This window comes from Mytilus californianus, unplaced genomic scaffold, assembly GCF_021869535.1.
Source record: "Mytilus californianus isolate M0D057914Y unplaced genomic scaffold, xbMytCali1.0.p SCAF_7, whole genome shotgun sequence".
Lineage (NCBI taxonomy): Eukaryota > Metazoa > Mollusca > Bivalvia > Mytilida > Mytilidae > Mytilus > Mytilus californianus.
Window position 1 is genome coordinate 58250027 of NW_026262723.1, and position 21923 is coordinate 58271949.

At 31.2% G+C, this 21923-nt stretch overlaps 3 protein-coding genes across 6 annotated transcripts in view; 2 read left to right on the forward strand and 1 right to left on the reverse strand.

The window, feature by feature from the left end:
- Positions 1-21923, forward strand: part of LOC127708917 (sushi, von Willebrand factor type A, EGF and pentraxin domain-containing protein 1-like) — a 271696-nt gene that overhangs the window by 249055 nt on the left and 718 nt on the right. The gene's annotated exons all lie outside the window — the stretch shown is intronic.
- The window catches only part of LOC127708921 (protein jagged-1-like), a 151264-nt gene that overhangs the window by 100432 nt on the left and 28909 nt on the right, over positions 1-21923 (reverse strand). The window lies entirely within an intron of this gene.
- LOC127708919 (uncharacterized) overlaps positions 1-21923 on the forward strand; it is a 203217-nt gene that overhangs the window by 94810 nt on the left and 86484 nt on the right. The gene's annotated exons all lie outside the window — the stretch shown is intronic.

The following is a 21923-nucleotide window of genomic DNA, read 5'->3' on the forward strand; positions in this document are numbered from 1 at the left end:
ATTGAGATCAACGGCTTGTGAGGTATTTCATACTATCATATAAAAATGACATTTGGTATTGTAGTATTTTCTTGAAAATGTCCATATTAATATTTGAGAACACATTAAAAGGTTTCTCCTGATTTTCTTGATTTTGATTTTTTTATCATTTTAAATATAAGACTTTATTTTTTTTATATTTTAGTACCAATACCAATATCTGGTGAAGAGAGTACTTGTGAGTATTTTTTGGTAATACATTTCTATTTTAAAAACAATTGTACAATTGTTTTTAGAAATTAACACACAGAAAAGTCCATACGATAATATTTTTTATGAAAGAGTGTTTGTTTGTTGAAGTGACCGTGTGAAAATATTCATGTATTCAAAAATGCCCAGTGACTGGCTTTTATATCAGTGTTCAGTATGACTCGTCGTAAACAGATGCACAGCAATCATGAGGAACAATACAGTTGTTTAGTCGTTATATTATCATACTAAAATCCTGAAATATATACGCTTGCTGAAATATTGCATAGCAATATGCATGAATACAATAGATAATATTGTTAAACGCTATATTTTATTTTGATCGGAGGAAATTATGTTTAAAAGAGTTCGTTTCAATGTATATATTTGTAATTATCGGAGGCGTTAATTTCTTTTACAACTAAATATTACATTAGAGTTTATATTTTGTATTGATATCGTTTAGATATATCTTAAACACCAAAAGATCCACTTCAAACTAGTGTAAACTGTCGGTACGATTTTAGTTTTTTTTTTAATTAAGCATGTTTCTAAACAGTTTGATAGACTATTTGACAAGAACTCAAGGTTTCATAAGATATAAAGATAAATAAAATAATAGGAACAAAAATCAGATATAGATTCGTATGTTATACTTATGTGTTACAGAACAAGAACAGAAGCTGAAGTTTAAGCTATTTCACAATTTCATTTCAGTGAGCATTATTTTAGCAGTATGTACAAGTTGCACTATCCTTGGTATTTTGGTGGGTGTTTTTGTGGTATATTGCAGACAAAAAGGGTAAGATGAATATCGTAGTATGTATTTACACTTGCACTGTGGAAAATATAACGGTAAATTTTGATCTGCAGAAAATGCGACATATAGAATTCAATGAATCCATGTATATTACTCATTCTTCTTTCAGGAATAAGAAAAACATACCTTTTTGAATCCCACGAAGTGCCAAGCCATTCGAGTTTTTGGACGTGCTCTAAAATACTGTTTTCCTCATTAACCAAAAACTTGGCTGATTTCCGAATAAACTGGGATTGATTGCAACTGTTTTGGTTCGTATCCTTGGCTATAAAATATTTGGTTTTGATCGTCCTTGATGAAGATAAATCAAGAAAAGTTCTTAGGACGCATGAAATTTAATTGCCATTTTTTCACTATAGCTTCAAACATTTAGTAATTGTCGCAGGCAAAAGTCTAAAATTTAATACAAGTAACTATTAGTATACTCTTCAGCAAGACAACCCTAAATAAGTTTGGTGTTGAGAACAAATGTCAAAATGCTGGTACCGTACTTTAAATAAGTGGCAATGTTTGCTAAATATTTAAAATGCAATCATTGACAACATACGGTTCCAAAGGGGGCCTTAATTGAACAACCTTTGGCTGCTAATTCAGAATCAGCTTTGTCCACAAAAACATGATCAACGAAGGCCGATTTTTTATCATTGAAAAACTTTTTCATGATCTTCTTTAAAAGCAATTATATAACCATAGGAAATAATATCTAAAATAAAATCACTGACACCACTTTGTTTTCAAAAACCAATATCTTTGCAGTAATCAATGTTTTTTAAGAATGCACTTTTACCTTAAAAGCAATTTTCTAAATAACAATTTTCAAATAAGCTAACTTGTTCTAGGCAGGTCCGGAGATCGAGATACGTCAAAACTTACAATACTCTATAAGTCAATAAGATTCAGTTAAGTACGTTTATGAAATGTTGGGGCCTAGCTAGTTCTAGTTGGCTTAGGTCATTGACGGCGTGAAGTAAACGTGTGTGATTTGAATAACTATGTAAGTAGTCTAGTTCATTGACCACGTGGTAGCCAAATGATGCTTATGTTTACCTATATAAATGCCAATGATTGGCATGATAGGATAAAATTGATAGACGATTACATTATTGAATACAGACATCATGGATAATCTACAGAATTCCTTTTTTCACTGGTTACAACAGCGGAATTAAGGTAAACGCGCAATAAGTTCTCAAGGATTATGGGTAGCAATTCTAGGATATATGGGTAAGCAACAGCCGGGGCTACGTGTATTTTAACGACTTGTAATTGGCCAATTAATACAGGAAACATATACTAAACTGGGAATAAGATAACATAGGCACGTGTGTTAGATATCAGGAATAAATACATTAAATCGTCGTTCAATATATCAAGCCCATTCTATTTTCCAGAACTGCGTGTATATATTAGTTTTAAAAATTTAACGACTTTTTTTTTTTTGGTAGAATTTGCAAATCGTATAAAATGAGTAATGATTGGGATAATGACTATACAATGGACGATGGCTGTTATAAGATTAGTAAGCCTATAATAGACCCAACAGCAATGTAAGTATCAATACGATTATGAACATAACGAGCATATCTTATTTACAAATACATCATCGTTACTCAATATATTAAAAGAAGATCTTGAATAAAAGTGAACTTGTAGTCTATGGAAAGTGCAAGTATTGTCTATTTTTTTAAAAACCGTTATAAATAGAGAAAATCTGACAAGGGCACAAATGTTCAAAAAGCTGAGTTCTACCAATTGTCCAACTATGTCAAAACTATTAGACGACTTCTTACAGGACTTATTGCTCTTAAATGACAAAATTTACCATTTTTTTTTTTATTTTGGCCTATTATCTTGAAAACTATAATAGATAGAGAGAAACTTTGAAATCCAGAAATGATCAACGAGACCAGATCTACAATTACGACAATATGGTAGAAATCAATCGTTCGACAAAATTCCTATTTGAGTTATTGTCCTTTGATGACGACTTTTACCATTTACTTACGTTTTGCCGTACATGATTATTATATTACGAAATTATAATCGATAGATAGAAACTTAAATAAGCGAAGAATTATCAGCAATATAAGATCTATTTAAAAGTAAATTTTTGCCGATATAGTTAGTAGACCAAGGTGATCGACACAGGCTCTTTAGAACCTCTTGTATTTCGTTCTTTCTCGTAATAATCGGGCCTTAGTTTTCTTTCTTTTTTAATACTTTCACAACTTGCCATTCCAGTGCCCTTATAGCTTTCCAGGCAGTACGAGTTTCGCTCATTGAGAGAGGAAGTAGTGTAACTTAGAATATAGCAAAGTACTCTCGACCAATGAAATTGCAGGATTGGATGCCTCTTAATTGTGAAGAATGAATGTAAATCATGTTCTTAGTAAGGGATTATCCTATTATTTGGGTCTATTTACAGTTCAAAACAAAGAGTTTCTATAAATGAGTTACAACTGCCCCGAAGCACATTTATCAGATTGAAAGGATTTTATATCACACAGTGATTGAAACTGACTAAAAGTTGAATTGTGAAACAAACAAAAATCTCAAAATAAGTTGAAGTTTACTGGTGCAGTAAAATTGGTACCGACAATGTTATTATGAAAATATTAATAACTTCAAATTACTATAAAATTAAACAATACCAAAGCAATGCAAAAAAAAAAAGAAAAAAATCTTTCAGAAAAAAAATAATCTAAATCTTTAGCTTTCCAAAACTTTGATTACTTGATCAGCGGTTGGGGAGAATAGTTATATCCAATACATGTATTCCGATAAAAAAAAATATGAATTTAATTTTGAACATATTAAAAACTTTTAAGGGCATTATTTTTGAACATTTCCCTGACATAATGAAACAGTATTTGATGTAAAAAGCCGGACCAAATTATTGGCTGTGAAATAAAATTTAGTTGTAACTCAAATGTATTAATTGATTTAAACTGTAAATAAAAAAAGGATAATTCCTCACTAAAATATTACATGATTTACATTCATACTCACAATCAGGAAACATACAATTCCTACCTTTTCTTTCTACTGTTGTGTCACCTAATATCTATAACGCATTTTTTTTTAAAATATTTCCCAAATGATAAGAAAGTCCTTACATCACTAGAACTAATCCATAAATGACATGCCGAAAAAGGAAGTCATGCATCAATTATAAACATTGCACTGACAATGAAACTAATTCTTGAATAGATCATTTGAGCCTTGAGCACTTTATAATATTCTAAGTTTGTAAGAGAATGATAATCCCTTATTTCATGATAAGTACTCGCTAACGCTCGTACTTATTCATGAAGAAAGGGATTATCATTCTCTTACATATACCTAGAATTGTTTACATGTTTTCTTTGTTTATTGATGAATAGATGAATATCGGCAATCATGACACATAATATTATTTTGTAAACACTTTCATATATTCTGTATGTATACGATGTAAATTATTGTATTATTTCAAGAGCCTTTAAGTATCATAGTAATATACAACGTATAACATCAAAATATTTTATATAGTTCCCTCCAAACTATTGATTTAAATTGTTTCTTTTAAGCTATGAAATCATCAAAAATACATATTTTCTTTTGTAACTGTATTCTTCTTTTTTCAGAGCAACTATTGAAGGATTTGATTTTGACACTATCCAATTAGGTGTAAACTCTCCAAGTCCCGTTAGCTATTCTTCTCCGCCAACAACCATGGAGCAAGACAAAGCAAAAAATGTTTCAAAGCTCGCAGAGAATGATGAGGATGATGATGAGCGGTCAATCTTGTAGAGAGAATGTTGGACACCCGAATCTTTGAATGGCATTACAGTTGATTGTTGATAATGAAATATATCACATCAGTTTATATCGAATTTATACTGTAGTTCGTCTAAACATGTCATGAATACATATAATTTTTTTTGCGTAAAGAATAGATATCGTAAATGTTTCTGCTTTTAAATAGTTAATAAAAAGTTTCATTTAGATTTTATCTTGTCTTCGTGCCAGAAGTCATAAAAGAGAGCAGAAAGATATCGAAAACAAACTGAGAATACCATGACAAAAACCAAATACGACGAAAAGACAAACAACAGTACAAAAACACATAACATAGAAAACCGAAGACCTAGCAACACGAACCACACAAAAAACCGGGAGTGATCTCAGGTGTTCCGGGAGGGTAAGTAGATACTGCTCCGCATGTGGCACCTGTCGTGTTGATCATTTAAGCAAGACCTTGTGATAAGTGGAAGTTCATATTAGAGGAAAATAGGACAGGATTGTTTTTATGACAATTGGAACATAACCGTCGTCATATTTGAAAATTCAGTCAACCAACTCATAATGGCGTCCGTAGATATTTTCGAAGGGGTGAATTCAACTTCACCATATTTCGTGATATAAGCAGCAACACTCTAGTCTTAAAAGATGTTTCCAAACGTGTATAAAACTTTAATCTGTGCAGTGAATTTTTTCTTCTTTTAAAAAATGTGGAAAAGAGTTTATTAATGACCACTAATAAAGTAGACAAATAAGTTATGATCAAGATGGAAATCATGGATCCATAAACATCAGTATCACAAATGCATTACTAAAAGAATTTCAAAACTAACGAGAGCACTTGTTGATTCAGATTCCGAATAAAAGGTTATATAAACCATCTATAGTTTAATAAAATTATTTCTATTTTAACTCTGATGAGTTCAACCAAATTTTACGAGGTAACATTCCGTTTATTTAGACATTTTGATACGGTCCCACTAATTGTTTAGTCAGTGTAAACTGTCTACCCGATGATTGACGCTCCGCCACGTGTCGATAAGAGCAACACAGTTTATAGTCAGTGGAGGTATCGGTGTTGGTACAAGTGTCCGTGTAGATGACTTTTGTAAAATGTTTATTAACATTTAATGCCATGCCAAGAAATTTCCTCTGTTGAAATTTTACAAACATCCCATACAGCAAATTACACGGGTAATTAATATTGAGCATTTGGTACATGGCCGTGTTCTTAGCGACACGTACATGCAGGTCATTAATTAGTTTGTTGAAATCAAGTATTTTTAATTACTAATAGGTGCCGTAGGAGGTTCACCGGAGTTTTGAGCTTAGATTTCTTGGCATGTGCGAACCAAACTATATAAAAGTTTGAATATATTCAGCCAACATTCATCTTTTTTTTTTTAAGTTTTGTACTTCAATATTAATAATATAACAACGGTTTTGTAGTTGAATTAATGACTTGTTAAAATACCATTATATATATGGATAATGGGTAGGGTTGAGGGAACACAAACATGTTGAACCCCGCCAGATGTTTATGTACCTGTCCCAAGTCAGATGTCTGTAGTTCAGTGGTTGTCGTTGGTTCATGTCGGTCATATTTATTGTCTGTAAATTGTTTAGTTATGAATCATGCCGTTAGTTTCTTCTCGTTTGAACTTGTTCATGTCGGGCCTTTTATCGCCGACTATACGGTATTGGTTTTCTCAATTTGAAGATCGTACGGTGACATATAATTGCTAATATTCACCTATCTGAACTTTGGTGCATAGTTGTCTCATTGGCAATTATCCACGTCTCCTTATTTTTATATCGAATAAACAATCTAAAAAACACCATATAAAAAAAGACTGAACAACACGAACTCCAACAAAAACCGGGGGAAGTCCCTGGTGCTCCGGAAAGATAAGACCTTGCTCTCATGTGGCATCCGTTGTTTTGCTCATGTGGCATCCGTTGTTTTCCTCATGTGGCATCGTTGTTTTGCTTTTGTAACATTGTTTAAGTACACGTTCGGTGATGTCAAATAAATTTTAATTATGTTAAAGTTTTGTCGCTTCACTGAATGTCTCCATAAACTAAAGACGTAAGTCTAAAACAATTATATAAGTTATCATACAAAAAATATCAGAGCAATTAATCATTTAACCTGATTTATTTTAACTTCATTAATATCGTTACAAAACGTTCATGTTACGCTTTTTCTATTGGAAATAAAATGACATCGAAAAAGGTGGTAAAGATGACAGTATCACAGGCATTTCAACACGTTTATTATGCTTTGGATTTTCAAATACTAGTACTTAGGCCTAGAACATCACTAAAGAGACATTGATCAACGAAAAGCACTTCTGGTGCAGTAAAATTTGAACCGTAAATAATATTTCCAGACACACCTTTGATTTCATAAAAAACCTAGGATGAGGAAAATAGAATCATACAACTATCTAAGATATACAGAAGTGCTGACCTATTTGCCTTTCTTTGTAAACCGTAAGTAAATGGCAAAAGAAGTATACCTGTGTTCAAAAAAGCGATTAAAGATACAAAAGGAACATTTAAAATACACAAGTCGAAGGGAAACTGACAGCCCATGGCAATAAACGATAAATGTCAAAATCAAAAACATGTCCACAAAACACTATAAAGAGAACTAAAGTCTGAGTAAAAAAGTTCAACAAAAATACTGAAATCCAATCTTAACCAAAAACAGTTTCATCTCAGGTGCTCTGAAAAGGTAAGCAGATTCTGCTCCACTATTGGTACCCGTCATGTCAATAAGTGTAAATACAAATTCGGTGGAAAGTTTCATTCGATGATGACACAATCGAAATCAAAAGGATGGTTTCGTGCACGTGTTGACCCCTTTAATATTAGTTTTCTGTTGAATAGGTTGCCTTGGGGACCATATTTAAAGACCCTGCAGTCACCCCTTGAGGAAAAAAATAAAAACAATGATGTTTTTAAAATTAGACTCACAGGGGAAAAAATCACCAGATACCTGATGCAAATTAATCGCATATGACTGTCTATCATTACTTCATTTTTATGTAATTCTTGGCTCTCATTGCTTTGTCCAATCTAATACTGTAAATTCAGAAATTATTACGTGCATTTATCATTGCGATTTATTGCGAATTAACAAAAATGCGATATTAATTATTTCAATTTCTGGAAAGCTGTATACATATATATGTATCATTATAGTTTGACCGTAAATTTTACATTGAGGTTCTGCAAAAGGAAATCACGAATTCACCAACATTCCAACTGAGTTCATTTTCAGAAAACGATATCTGTAACAAACATAAACTATTAGCTACTTCTTTACAAGCAGAACCAAATACAATGAAAGGCCCAACTATGAACTGGCTTCCGAAGCTACACAAATTACCTAACAAATATAGATATATTTCGTCTTCAAGTCATTGTTCCACTACTTAATTGTCTATTCTACTTACTAGTACACTTGGTACAATCAAAAACCTGATAATAAATTGTTCAAATAAGCCTTTTGAAAATAGTGAAATTAACTACTTTTGGAGTGTCAAAAACTCGTTGGAAGTACTTGATAAATTGCATGCATATATTGGTGATTTTGAATCTGTTCAAAGTTTTGATTTTTCTACCCTACATACCACTTTGCCTCATATTCTTATTAAGAAAAAACTCACGCACCTAATTAAATGGGCATTTAAAAAGTCGGAATGCGAATACATATGTTAAAACTCTTTTATGTCATTTTTTAGTAGCAACAAACAAAAGAACTATGTCAATTGGGCATGCTTCGATACTATATCTGCCCTTGAATTTTTACTTGATAACATTTTGTTCGCTTTGGAGATTCCGTATATCGTCAAGTTATCGGAATTCCAATGGGGACTAACTGTGCACCACTTATTGCAGACCTATTTTTGTATTGTTATGAGTTACAATTTATGACTAAAATCAGCAAAGACCCATCGAAACAACATCTGATACAAAAATTTAACAATACTTTTAGATATTTGGATGATATATTGGCTCTCAATAATGACGACTTCAGTATGTATACTAAAGAAATTTATCCTGTTGAACTTACTTTAAATAAAGCTAATACTAACAATGACCACTGTACTTTCCTCGATCTTGATATCTATATCATTAACGGGAAGCTTAATACAAAAATTTATGATAAAAGAGATGATTTTTCATTTCCTATCGTTAATTATCCATTTTTAGATGGTGACGTTCCCTTGCCACCATCTTATGGTGTTTATATATCTCAACTTGTACGATTCGCTCGTGTATGTTACAACGTATTAGATTTTAGCGAAAGAAATTTATGTATTACTGAAAAATTATTACACCAGGGTTTTCGATATCAAAAACTAGTCAAAACATTTACTAAATTTTATCATCGGTATAAGAACATCATTCGTAAATATAACTCAACATGCAGACATCATATACGTTCGGGTATTTCACATCCAATCTTTTATGGTAATATTCTTTACAAAGCACAAAAATGTCAATATTCACCTCAAAAGCTAACAAAACCTTTAAACAGACTTATTAAGAAGGGATATAGTTACGATACTGTTGTCAGGTCATTAAAGATTGCATATTTTGGCTTTAATATTGATTCACTTATAGGGTCTTTGCATCGGAATTAAACATATTTTTTTCTAAAACCAGTTGTTGGCATGACACGGGTTATGTTCTTCTCATATATTTTATGATGGTATAATACTAAACCCCTAACAGGAGGGATTGTGCCTGATATTCATATGATGAAGACATAATCTTTCAATCAGTTTAATTGAGGTCTGGAGCTGGCATGTCAGTAACTGCTAGTAGTCTGTTGTTATTTATGTATTATTGTCATTTTGTTTATTTTCTTTTGTTTCCTATTCTGACATCGGATTCGGACTTCTCTTACACTGAGTTTTACTGTGCGTACTGTTGTGCGTTTGTTTTTTCTACATTGGCTAGAGGTATAGGGGAGGGTTGAGATCTCAAAAAACATGTTTATCCCCGCCGCTTTTTTGCGCCTGTCCCAAGTCAGGAGCCTCTGGCCTTTGTTAGTCTTGTATCATTTTTAATTTTAGTTTCTTGTGTATAATTTGGAGTTTAGTATGACGTCCATTATCACTGAACTAGTATACATATTTGTTTAGGGGCAAGCTGAAGGACGCCTCCGGGTGCGGGAGTTTCTCGCTGCATTGAAGACCCATTGGTGACCTTCGGCTGTTGTCTGCTCTATGGTCGGGTTGTTGTCTCTTTGACACATTCCCCATTTCCGTTCTCAATTTTATTACCAAATATCATAATGCGAGTTCTTATTAATGCGATACTCACTTGGTCGCATTTTTCGCATTAATAAAAATCTCGCTATAATTTCTGAATTCACAGAAGTTCGAGCATATGAGTAAAACTCTCTTAATACTGCGTACCACTATTTAGGAAATATGAATAGATATTTCGAAGTTATATGCGTTTTTTTATAAAGATTAATACACTGCAGTCGCCTTCGTTACTATAAAATAAAAATTCTAAGCATTTTGATATTGATTCGTTGCATATTTAAGCAACTGTCATTACGAAAAATTTTCAAATAAACTTATACTTTATCCTAAAGCATTGCCAAATGCCTAATATAAAAGAAAATGTTAAAGAATATCATAATTTCCGCAATTAAAAATCAATTAATTAATTTAAGGCGAAGGAGTTGGTAAGATTAGGACCTTATATGACCCTTATTTCCAGATAAAATTCAAAGCTTAAACCATGACTAGGTAGGCAATATGTCTATTTGTCATGACTAGGTAGGTAATATGTCTATTTGTCATGACTAGGTAGGCAATATGTCTATTTGTCATGACTAGGTAGGCAATTTGTCTATTTGTCATGACTAGGTAGGAAATATGTCTATTTGTCATGACGTCACAAATATCTCAATTTCGGATTTCACGAAATTCACTGAAAACAGGTAAATTTCCATTGATATTACTGTGACTTGACATTCTGTAAAATATATGTGAAATTACAATACGTGTTAAGTAGGTTTCCATGGAAGATAATCAATTTTCTTTCGAAAAGTCGTCTACACTCAAAAGAATAATGTTTTAGGTTATCTCCCATGGAAACTTAATAACAACGTATTGTAATTTCACATATATTTAACTGAATTTAAGATGTTTTAATTCAAATGATGTCTAATTCTTATGAATATAGAAGACTTTTCGAAAAAAAAATTGTATGAAAGCTTAGTTTGGACATTTCTATAGCAATTCAAAATTACTACCCATCACCTTTAGCATGACAATAACAATAAAATTTCTATACAAACTGTTAGACAGATTTTTCATAACAACAATGATGTGGAATTAAAGTCTTATAGGATTGTAAGTATGCTTTATTTTATCACCTTGCACTTTCACATCTTGACTGTGGATTTCTACAGCAGTTTGATCAAATTTCTGACCAGTTGAACAGTTTGGTTTTATAAAACAAATTGCAATTTGGTCAGAATTTTGAATAAATTGCAATTGGTGGAGAGCAACACTTACAGTCAATTAACAGTAAGGACTGAAAACATAGAGCGCATGCGTCGACTATAAAGATCTTTTTAAACTATGTTTTATAACAACTTACACGTTTGACTTGAATATTTAGTTTGTAGCTGCTTATGCTCTTTGTCGTGTATACCTAGTTCTGAATATTTTGGCAACTAACACCACAATTTATCTTTTGGCCTACTTTGGGTGTGCAGGTCAACGCTTAGAAAAGACCATTTGGGTGTGCAGGTCAACGCTTACAAAAAGACCATTAATGAAGAGACAATTATTGTCGAAAAGCAATGAGGTACAGTAAAATTGGTACCGTTTATGTTATTATCGAATTAATTCCTTTCTGGGATAATGGTTATCCTTTCAGGGACAAAGGTTATTCCGGTATAAGGATATGACAGAAGTATGATACAACTAAAATAGACGGTACAATTGATCTTAACTGGATTCTCCCCTTTGTCAGAACAATTTCAACTATAAAAATTTAATCAAATGTAAATTGTGTTTATCGCCCATCACAATTCAAAATAATTACATGTTTGTCTGATACGGCCAATACGTAATAAATATATATATATATTGAAAATGATGCAATTTATTCTTTTATTTTATGAGGAAAGGAGATGGTGTATGATGCAAGAGATAGAACGCAATTGAAGTATGGTCTAAATGAAGTTTTTTTCTCGGAATAAGGTCTCTACTGAGTAGAGCAATTGAATTTACATATACGCTTCATATTTTTCATGAACCTCATTTATAAAAAAAGTGCTTGAAGATAAAGAGATAAAATGCATTATCAAATATCAAATGAATGTGCATTAAACATGGTAAAGTGTGTAAACACTGAGGTTGTGAGTTCGAGCCCGACTCGTGGCAAGGTGCTTTCGACTTTTTGAGAAGGATTGTCTGTTTTATCTGCTGAAGATCGGTGGTTCTCTCTGGGAACTCAGACTTTCCCCCACCAACAAAAACAAAAACTGGTCGCCAACATATAACCAAGTGTGCGTTTAAAACAATCAATCAATCAATCAATCGATCATGCCAAAACTTTAATTACGTCACAGTCGAATTGTGTCATTAAACAACAGTTAATATTGACATTTTCTGAAAGGTGTTATTCTGATGTATCCAACAAAGTAATGTAAATGCATGTAGTATTATGAAATCTGTTTCTAATATAGGAGGAATCTTTTCTATTTTCCTTTTTATACCTATCATAGGATTTAGTTCAATCAGTCATTTCGTTATTGTTTTACAGACTATAATGAGTGTCAGCTGAATCCCTGTGTGAATGGAAGCTGTACTGACAAACTTGGGGGATACACTTGTGCTTGTAATATTGGTTTTACGGGCAGTAACTGTGATATAAATATTGACGACTGCGTTGCACATGCCTGCCAAAATAATGAAACATGTATAGATGAAGTAAATGATTATTCGTGTTCATGTGACTATGAGTATACAGGAGAGTTATGTGAAATTGCTATGGGTAAGTACGATTCGAAACCATCATTGTCAATTTATCATATCCTTAAATATTTAGAGCGGGATAATGGACTCTCATCCAAATATAACTTGGAATATGAAGGATGAGAGTCATTCTAGGAATGGAGCCTGAGGCTCAAGAGGATGTAACTATAGCATTCATTTCCCGATGTACAACGAGGCATCTCATTTAAAAGAGGTCAAAATCCTTGACCTATGGGTATGACGTAGCTATACCTAGCTATAAATACTGCGGCTATTACCTGTGCCAATCATGATTCAAAGTTTGTTTGTGCAACCAAAACAATTGGGATGGGCAAACAGTACCCTCCAAACTGGGTGGGTAAATTGTTACATCCTCTTGAGCCTCAGGCTCCATTACTAGAATGACTCTCATCCTTCATATTCCAAGTTATACTTGGATGAGAGTCCATTCTACTAATTACGCATATTCAAAGTGTTGGCACAAACAAGTAGTTCCCTGAACAACTAACAGAGAGCAAATCAGAATTTGCTGAATCAGTCCAGAATATACTGGAGACTAAGATAGTAGTCAATCTTACTAATCTTTCTGACTTAATAATAAATATAATCTAAATATTAAGGTAAAGTACCAATATTGTTAGTCCAGGTATAAAAAATAAATAGTTTCAAAAACATTTAAAGTAATTTTGAAAAAAAATATACAAAAAAATATCTATTTCTCTCAATGTATTTTGTAGTCTGAATTTCACTATTTTCAAGAATAATAACTTATTCTATACATTCAAGACAAATTCTCTTAACTATATAAAGAGCATAACACTCATACCACATCTTCCTATATCTATATACCAAGTTTTGAATTTTCAAAATACCATTTGCCTGATACTTGCTTACAAACCATTAATTGTATATCTAAATATCTACTGACATATTATTCGGCAACACTTTTCTTAAATATTTGAAAGTGTTTAATTCTTTAGCCCTTCTTTTTTGTACTCTTCTAACATGACACTCACTGTAGTTCAGATGTGTATGAAAAAACAAGAATTTGAAGACAAATTCAGGAGACAGTAGTTTAAATAACGATGTAAAAACAGCCAGATACAGATTTTTATTAGCCTTCTGAAGCTTTCAATATTATGAATACATGATTTATCTAATATTAATCCATGGTAAAATATCTAGTATATTTACAAGCTAAAAACTGTCACTGCAAGTTCTGCAAGTATTATACCTTTGCATGACATTTGCAATTCAGTCTGTCTTTAATATTGTAAGAACAGAAAAATTGACTCAAAAGCTCAAGTAAGCAACCAAAGCTTCAAATAGTGTTAATATTCATAACTTTAACATAACTTAGCAATCAAAAACTCCTCTCTGAGTCATATTAAAAAGTCATAGATAGGTGATTACTGTCACACTAAGGTCACCTGTTAATTAAAGGTTGACTTATTCAAAACTACATGTAGATGTCAAAGATGATCAGCCTCTACTGTAGTTCTTATTCAGGACACTTAATAAAGTGACTATATTTACAAATTTCTTCTTTTTCATTTGTATCTGGAATATACCAACTACAATATAGTATTTGATGTCTGGTTCAGTAAATTTACATTCCATATTTCTTTATGACAATGAGTATGTAGTATAATATATATATATATATATATATATATATATCAAACAGTATTGATAAATAAATTGAATCTTAAAGTCCTACACTTCATACAGGTCTACATATACATACTGCATCTAATGTACCATTCTGAAGTAAATCATCTCAAAAGTATTATCGTTATGATATTTCATTAAGTATAAACAAATTATACAAAAACCAAGTGTAGCTATTTAATATCTTATGTTATAAGAATTAATATAGATCAATATATCCAGAATTAAAACTTGATCCAGCGTGTTTTAAAAATCCTAAGATTTAAGTAATACTGTTCTGTGAACACTCATCTGATAATCTGATAATTTTCTTAAAAAAGAACTGGAGAAGGGTTACAAAGTTTATACTTCATTGTAAACTGTTACATTTGAAAATGACCTTCACCCATCCTGATATCCATACACATGTTGGGTATTGAAGGAATATAACTATTACTTTATATTAACATATATCAGTCAAGACTTGAACTGCTCCTTTGTACAATATGCTTATGATACATTTTACATGTACTATTTTTCTATATATATACATCTAATGTTATATATGGCTATGTTATATTTAAAGCAATATAACTACATGTAATTAAGAAGAGTAACTTCTAATTGAACTGAAAAGAAAATCCAGTGTACATGTACAGATTTAGGTGGTAAGCAAAATATAAGTTTGCAATTTGTTTTGCAAATTCTGATGCTTTATAGAATACTTTTCAAAGTGGCATTTCTCGATGGAGCATAAAAATATATAAATGATAAATAATATATATATATATACTACGACTATGTCAATTCTTATAAACTGATGACACAAAAGCATCAATATAGCAATTCTATTTCAAGTTCATGGAGTCTAGAAAGATCACCATTTTCTATTTTAATTTCCATCATGGATTTTAATAATACAGATGCATAGATGCAATATAATCATTTGATAATCATTATAGAAACTTTATAAATTCTACATAAATTCATGTAATACTACTTTCTTCAGTATTTGCTATCTGACATGAAAAATGTGTAGATTTGTCCCTTAAACACTATATACAATTGTTTACACAAAAATGACTTAGCCTATAATAAGGCAGCACTTAGTCACATAAAGATTAGTGATGCACATATCCAGTGTACATTATAGTATTCCTTTTTCAATAAGGAAAATATGTCAGATATTTCATGTCCAACATCAAAGCAAAATTTGCATGTTGAGAAAGAAATTTTCCTGTTTGTATAGTTCTTTAACATTCATTGCTGATACCAATTGCAATTTAATAAATATATTATAGCTTATCATATCTAGTTTCATTACTGAGATTGTAAAGCACAATTTGTCTTATCAAAATAAGCACATTTATACAATATTTTCTGCAAGTCAAAATAGGGACTTTTGGAAAAAATCTTCCTTTCTTGGCAGAATCTAAATAATTTTTTATAGTTGTATCTCAAACTATATTTTACAGTAAAAAGATGTGTAACATTAATGATACCTTGTAGTCAGCAAGATCAGGATCTACAATTGTGTTCTGATTAATGAGAACAATAACTTTGAACTATTTTTTCAGAAAAGAGTAACTGTTTATCTATTTTAAGGCTTTGTTGGTTATATTCATAATATATGTTATAACAGTGCCAAGATATAAGACTGAAACACTCTATTGTCTTATTTCAACTATATGAGGATATCTTTTATAAAGATATGGTAATAAATGTACATAACCGATCATTTTACAAGTGTCAAATAATTTTATTCATAATCTGAAATTTACATTGATGAATTTCAAGGCAATGATAAAACCTTCCAATGAAAATTATTTTTATTTCCTTCCACACTATGCATACATGTATATATGGAAATTTTTAACGACACTGACTGACATAAACAGCCCTTGCATGGTCGGTAACACTATGCATGTTATGTCAAACATCATAAAAATTATCCTTGAAAAAAGGAATTTACATCTGACCAATGCATGTCAGTCATATAGATTTTTTAGAAGATCCTTTGATCTTTCTTTTTTAATATTTGATATCAACTAGTATGTTTTGATATATTGGCATCACACTCCTCACAATTTACAACATTATTATCATATTGTACTTATTCTTTTTCAAAAGCAAATAACTTAAGTTAACAATGAGCAATGCTCCACTGCTTTATTTTTTGCCAAGATAAAGATATAAAATCTTGCAGGATATTGTTTGTTTATCTTAATCATAGTAAAGGCATGAGATTAATTTCATGTACAGAAATATGCAACAAAAGTTTCCCTTTTTAAAAACTGCATTGTTGCAGATTTTTTCAAACAATAATAATTGTTTTACTATTATTTTCTACAGTATGGTTCTACCTAATCATTTGTTTGTTAGTGGCATGTTAAATGCGCTACAAGGAACTATTCATTAAATGCTAATGTTCCCCCTTCGACCTATTTCTGGTCATGTTTGCCGTGATATTCCACTGGCCTCTCAATATTCAGATATTAAATATCAATCACATAATATTATTTCTGTAAATGTTTCAACTGTAATACAGTTTTATTATCTCACTAAGAGCTTATTTTGAAGCCTTAAATGGCTTTGTATATTACAGATATACATATTCTGTACATATTCTTGATAGTTTCAACAGTATTGTAAGTTCATTCGGAACTGTTGTCACATTTATGACACACTAAGGACTTATAAAAGTCTCTAGTCTCATTAATTGCTTTAGACAAATAAGCTTTTAAAAATTAGCTATTTGAACATTATTTGATATAACATATCTTTAAACACGTGTCTTTAGCAAAGGTTTTCAGATACGTTAGATTGGAAGTGGCACATAATGCCTTCCGTATTATCACTAACATACAGGTGTATATCGACAAGTAGTCTAGCATATTCCAATGCACTACATTACAGTTTCTTATATTGGAATAAGAAATGTATTTTAATCACAACATTTTGTGATAATAAAGTCTCAAATATATTTGCTATATTTTCTATAAATTGTACGTCACTACGTGGGTACATTATAGCAAGAATATACGAGTACACCTTCGTACATTTTGCACTTACCTTGAAAATCAAGAAAGATATTCTACTCATAAACTTCTGTATAGAGATTCATTCATGTTAAAATAACTACGATAATGTATCAATTTATTTAGACGAAAAAATGTCAAAATTATTAAAAAGTGAACACGTTCGGTCCACCATTGATTACGTGATAAGCACCTGTGTGATTTACACTACAGTACACGTGTATTTTTAGAAAATGGAACAACGATAAAGTACGTTGTATTTAACGAACTTGGATATTAGGTTCTCAAGATAACTAATGTTTATAAAACATTTTTTACTGGAACAACGTTCTCAGTTTTACAAAACCTTAAAATTCTGGACGTCGTCACAGGCTATAACGGGCTTGACACCTCGCTGCTCGAAAAATAATATGATTGGCACAGGTAATAGCCGCAGTATTTATAGCTAGGTATAGCTACGTCATACCCATAGGTCATGGATTTTTACCTCATTTAAATGAGATGCCTCGTTGTACATCGGGAAATGAATGCTATAGTTACATCCTCGAAGAGCCGAGGAGCGTAATTAGTAGAATGACATACTAGCATATTTTATATTAAAAATGCTAAACTTAATTCATTTAGTAGAACTCTAGTCTTTTTTATTCAACATATACTTTCTTTATATCTTGGACTTTAAGCAAACAACACTCACTTAACCTTTATATCTATGCTTAATGCATTATCGCCAGTGTATTTATTGACTGTATAGTTTCATAAATGTACACTTTAATGCTTAAGTTGACGGCAGTTGGTCTGACTGGGATAACTGGACAGAATGTTCCGTAAGTTGTGGTAATGGAACAATCAAACGTAGACGGGCATGCGCAGATCCACTTCCAGATAATGGAGGAAAACTATGTGAAGGACCAGATACAGAAATTGAAATCTGCAGCTTAGAACTTTGTCGAGGTACTGTCTGATCTTTTTGACGAATGTCTGTCATGTGCTATAGGAACATATCAAGATCAATCCGGTCAAACGTTCTGTTTTTCATGTCCTAAGGGAATGACAACGGAAGGAACGGATTTTGTATCTATTGATGACTGTAATGGTATGTATGATAAACAAAAATATGAATGAAGGAAATTTTAGTATTTATTCTCCTCTTTTTACAAAAAGACCTTGATTTCTCTTCTTACGTGTATTTCCGCGACAATATTTTTAATTTCGCTAATTACACTTAAACAGGATTGATATTGTTAGATAAAGGGATCGTAAAATATTTTAGACTTTCAAAATAGGAAAATTTGGTATGATTATACTTTTTCTTGAAAATTTCAATACCAAACATGCTATAAGTGTTCTCTTCATTTTCTTTGGAAGTAATTTGTGTTGCCTAGCAACTAATTAAGTTCAACACAGTTATCTGTTTGCTGTTAAAATTATCTGATTCTTTCATAAATTATGTGATTATAAACTGATAAAAAGAACATGGACTTTGGAAATATAATAAGTATAAATGTGTTTATGTTGTGGAATTGGAGTCATTAATAGCATATGATGCTTACTGTTGTCTAAGATATGCTAATATTTGACATATGTCAAAAATGTATATTGGTATTTCAATTTATCATTTCAAATATAAAACTTTATTTTTATATTTAAGTACCTACACCAATATCTAGTGAGGATAATAAGTGTGAGTATTTTTAATGACATCTTTATTTTGAGCACAATTGTACAATATAAAAACAATCCAGACAAACAAGAGTTCTTGCGGGATTTTTTATGAGAGGCTGTATGTTGAAATCAACGTGTGTATCTATTTACGTATTCGAATATGTTCAGTGAGTGGATTTCATACAAGTGTGCGTTTTGGCACGACGCAAAGAGATCAACAGCAGTGATAAGAATTAATTCAAACCAGTGAGTTCGGCCAATTGAGCTCAAAGTGTCATATAATATAAACATAATAAAGATAACTCAAATTTGGGAACAAATATCAAATCGATTCTTATGATATAGTAATGTGTAAAATCACAAATTTACAAATTAAAGATATTTTACCCTTTTATTTCAGTAAGCATTGGCAGTGTGTATCAGTATCCCAATCATAGTCATCATAGTGATTGTCATTGTGATTATTTTTAGACAAAATGGGTATGTTGTATATCGTAGTATTTATTAAGATTGTGTTCTGAGCAAAAGATAACAATAAACCAGCAACATTCACTCTTATTAATTTACAAACAATTCAATCAAATTGCACACCAGGTTGTATTGAATAAACATTTAGCTTTGATTTCTTCTTTGAAATGAACATAATTAGTCGTACTCAGGCAATCTGAATTGCCTTTGAAACTGACGCTCTAGCTTACAGACATATTGTGTTTGTTGAGAAACAACATTGATATATAGGTTGCAATATTTGCAAGAGTTTAGATTATTCAATGATCCCATCTATCTATTCATATTAAAGATAAATATCACTCGTCCTGTATTTAAATTATAAGCACTAACCACTTTTTCTATCATATTTTGATATATTTTCAATGTTGTAGTTTTGTCAGATTTTAGATTCCAAATTTTGCAAGTTCAATGGTTGCTATCACCGATTACTTTATTTTTGCAATGTCTACGTTTTTAAAAATTCTAGTTTTTCTTTATACTTTCAAATGTATTTCAAACCATCGGTTCCAAAACATGTGGCGTAAGGACGGACATCGGGTTAATACCTTTTTTAACAGTTACAAGAGACATTATAACTCTATCATAGATCCACATGTGCCGCTTCTCTGATAATTGAGTTTTTATTTATTGAAAACTTTAGACAAAAAGATGGTCTTTTTCATGTTCCATGCATCTATAATAATGTATTTTGTTGATAAAAGAGATGGAGTTCATTTTTTTTCACATCTGTTTTACTAATTTGATTACCCAACATCAGTTAAAAGTAGGAAATCAAACAAACAACAGTTCATGTTATTCATTGTTTTGGCAATTAAGTTCGTTGCATTTGACACAGAACTGTTTGTCTACACTAGTTTCAAATATTCAAGGATGTTCCATTTTCTATTTCTAGAATTTTCAAATCCTACAAAAAGGGATTTGAACAGAATGAAAGTAATAAACTAAAAGATAACTGTGATAAAGTTGGAAAACCTCGATTGAACCCTAAAATAATGTAAGTATTCAATCGATTATGAAAATACATTCATCATTTATACCTCGTTTAAAATAGTGTACATCAGACTCGTATTTTGTCTTAAGACTCACACTGACGGTCGAATAAAAAAAGTTAAAAAGGCAAAATGAAATACGAAGTTGAAGAGCATTAAGTAAACCAAAAGGTTTTGTCAAATACAGCTGATATTATTTATTCCTGAGATAGAACGTCCTTAGTACTGCGAAAAAAGTTTTGTAAACAGTTAATTTATAATTATAACCATATCAATGATATTCCAAGTCAATATAGAAGCAGCATAGCAGTAGCATCGAACCAGTGGTTGGAAATAAAATCATCATAACAATTTCTTGATCAGTTGAAACACATAAAAAGGTGTAACAAAAAAAAAGAACTCCAAGGCAAATTCAAAAAGGGGGAGTCCATAAAAACGGACAAAATCAAACGTTATCAATCAACGAAACAATTGAAAAACAACTGCCTTAATCTTAACTTGGTACAGACATTTTCCGAATAAAATATAAACCTAGTTTTATAGCTAGCTAAACCTCACACTTGTATGACAGTTGTCTATTGTTCCGATTTATTGACAAAATTAGAAGAGCAACCCAAACAGACACAATAGGTAAATATGACAATAATTGGGATCAAGCTGCAAAAAATCACAGACTTACAACACAATTGATTTACAAATTCGAACAAACATTCAAGTTAATCTAACATAAACTTAGAATTATTTTAATTCCACAGTGACTTTGTTTATTTGTTGACGACTTTTTAGATAAGCGCAGCCATGGATGGTACAATAAATATTGATGTAAAAATTTTAAAAAAATAAATCGATTAAGACTCATCCGGTCTAGCTCCTTTTGTAGTTCATGCGTTGTCGGTTTAAAAGACATACTAGTTTATCAGAAGATAATTATTGTTATGGTATATCTAAAAAAAAATTGCCGTAAATAGAATCATTAGATTAAAGAAATGAGACCGCCTTACACTTTTCAATCTTAATAAATTCCTGATATGAAGAATAACATTAACGGTACCACATATTCTGCACCTGATGTTCATTTTGACATTTCATGTTTTTACAGTGATGCTCGAACCACAATTATTCTAGAATCCAAAATGTAATACCAACATTAAAGATCTGATGAAAGAACAAGCATTCTAAGCATATTGCATGGTAATACATAGTCCCCTGCCGATTAAAA